Below are 2,995 nucleotides of genomic sequence, written 5' to 3' on the forward strand. Positions count from 1 at the left end.
GAGGGAGCCGTTGTCAGAGAGAAGGGCAAGAGAAAGAAATAAGTGTACAGGGAACACACAAGGAAAACATTTCCTCAAAGTAATTGGCTTGGAAAACAAGAGGGGTTGAATTTCAAAATCCAAACAGCAGTTTGAACAGTTGAACTTGCAAACAGCAGGGCTTAAATCCTAACCTTTTAAAAGTCAGCAGACAGTTGGGTTAGAGACTGGAGGGCACTGCACTGCTCTTGAGGAAAAGACAGACCAACAACCTGGAATCAGAGATTACAGAATCAGCAATCTGAAGAATGCCTGGGCATATAGTAGGGAGATAATTCACTCTTCTTGGAGTATGACTTGAAAACAGCTTTAATGGAGATAACTCACTAGGAACAAAGGAGCTTACTGACACCATTGCCTTCCCCCAGACCCCAGGATAAACACAGAGGCACCTGCAGGAAGTGCAAAGCCCAACTGCACCTACACTGGCTGCTTAAATTACATACACTAAGCCACACACCCCTGCACTCTGGTGGGTCTACCCTTTTCAGTCTAGCTTGCCTCAGTCCCAAAGCAAAGGCCTCCTGCCCCAAAAGACCAGGAAAAAACCCTGACCACACCACATCAAACAACCGGAGTTTTCCAGGCCTCAGTTCTGGTGGAGCTGGTGTCAAGTTTCATTACACAGGAAGACCAGAGCCCACTTGGATAAAAGTTGCCCGATTCAGGCCAGGGAGCAAATAATACCCACAGTAGGCAAGAGTAGGTCTGCAAACTATTGGCCTGAGGGATAAAAGCCAAAACACAACAGCAGAGTTCAAGTTCACAGCACACACCACAGATATTACCTGAAGTGCCAGACCCTGGACACTACATGACCTCTTGTTTATAAGGTCATTACATTCAAGGGTAGGAGACATAACTGCGTTTCAGTTATGAACCCGGAGTTTCAGGGGGATTTTGTTTTAGGACATCCATTTTGCTCTAATGAATCAAATTAAAGAAAAATTCATTAAAAAAAAAACACACAAGCAGCAAAAGAAAAAAAAAGATTAGTATTCCCCAGAATTTGGGTGCCTGGTGGCAGAGTCAGTTAAATTGTCTGCCTTCTGTTCAGGTCATGATTCCAGGTTCCTGGGATTGAGTCCCATGCTGGGCTCCCTGCTCAGTGGGGAGTCTGTTTCTCCCTCTCCCTCTGCCACCCCCCCACTCATGCTTTCTCCCTCTCAAAAATAAAATCTTTTTTAAAAACTTCCTCAGAATGTAAAAATTATGTACTTCAAAAGATCCTATCAAGAAAGAAAAAAAAAAAAGAAGGAACATTTGTAAATCACGTATCTGATAAGGGATTTATATAGAAAATTTATAGAATACTTGTAACTCAATAAGAAAAAGAAAACTATAGATGCATGAGATGACAGCACAGAAGGATGGGGCACAGCGTTGACTCCTCTTTCTCCCTTGCTGGACATGAGGTGTCTATGAGGTACCCACTGCTGCTGTTCCTTCCACTACCATCACCACAGCTGGTTACTATCTCTGTGGCAAGGAGGAGGAGTACAAATTCAGTGACACAAGTACAAAAATAAAGGATAAAGTATTTTATGAAACAAACAAATCTTCAATCAAGTATAACATTTTGATGCTTGGCAAATAGATTCCCTATGCCCTCACTATGCCAGCAGCAACTGTAGATCATAACTAAATAATTTCTGTAGTTTGAACTTGCAACCTGGACAAAGAGATAAAGAAAATTCATCCAGTTATCTTACAATATAATTACGTTGCTATGGGCACAGAGTTTTCCAGGTGTGGTTGCAAGACCAATAGGAGAATTCAGGAGCAATGCTGGCTGTTAATACCAACTATTGTGATGCAGTGTAGACTAACTAAAGATAATTTAGCTAGGACTGACATTTATGAATGAGCAAGAAGACTATCCTCCAGGAACTTCAACTTTGCAGTTTAATTTTCAGTTTAATTTGACAGAGGACATGTATGCCCAGAACTCTATAGAGCTACTAACAATATCTGGCATCCTGTTTTAAAAACCTGAGGAGGAAGGAATTGATACCCAGTACTTTGCAGAACTTCTTATGACCTCAGGAGTGATCCTCTGCAAAGAGGGCAAATAGTTATTTCACAGTGACTATGACTTTGGCTATTTAATCAAAATCCTGACAACCTCTAACTTGCTTGAAGAAGAACATGACTTCTTTGAGATCCTTTATTTTTTCCTGTCATTTAGATCTGAATTACTTCATGAAGTGCTACAAAAATTTCAAAGGTGGCTTATAAGAAGTTGCTGAGCAGTTAGAGCTGGAACCGATAGGACCACAACATCAAGCAGGATCTGATTCATTGCTCACAAGAATGGCTTTTTTCAACATGAGAGAAGTGTGAAAACATCAGTGCCTTTTTCTCAGTTGGTTGTTAGGTTGAGAACATTAAAAATCTTATGATAAAAAAGAAAAATGTAACTAAAAATGAGCAAATTATCTGAATAGACATTTCTCCAAAGAAGAAATACAAATAATTTTTAAGTGCAAGAAGACACTCAACATCATTAGTTATTGCATTAGGGAAGTGCAAATCAAAAACCACAATGAGACACTACTTTATACCTACAAGAATGGCTATAATAAAAATGCTAAATAATAACAAGTGTTAGTGAAAATGTAGAGAAACTGGAACCCTCACACCCTCCTGATGGGAATGAAAAACAGTTCAGCCTCTTTGGAAAACAGCCTGGCATTTCCTTAAAATGTTAAGCAGTAGGTTACCATATGACTTTCCTAAGTGTTTATTCAAGAGAAATGAAAACATTATGTCTACATAAATACTTGTATGTGAATGCTTATAGCGATGCTATTCCCAATGGCCAAAAAGTAGAAACAACACAAGTGTCCATCAATTGTTGAATTAAAAAAATAATGGATGGATATTTCTTTAGAAATAAAATTAAGTAGTGATACATGCTATAAAATGGATAAACCTTGAAAAATATTTTGCTAAG

General features: G+C 39.1%; 1 pseudogene; it reads left to right on the top strand.

Moving 5' to 3' along the window:
* The first annotated feature begins 1,654 nt into the window (after window positions 1-1,654).
* LOC111139838 lies at window positions 1,655-2,382 on the top strand (annotated as a pseudogene).
* The last annotated feature ends 613 nt before the right edge of the window (window positions 2,383-2,995 follow it).

Source organism: Enhydra lutris, unplaced genomic scaffold (genome assembly GCF_002288905.1).
Source record: "Enhydra lutris kenyoni isolate GAN:26980312 unplaced genomic scaffold, ASM228890v2 scaffoldscaffold121, whole genome shotgun sequence".
NCBI classification, from domain to species: Eukaryota; Metazoa; Chordata; class Mammalia; order Carnivora; family Mustelidae; genus Enhydra; species Enhydra lutris.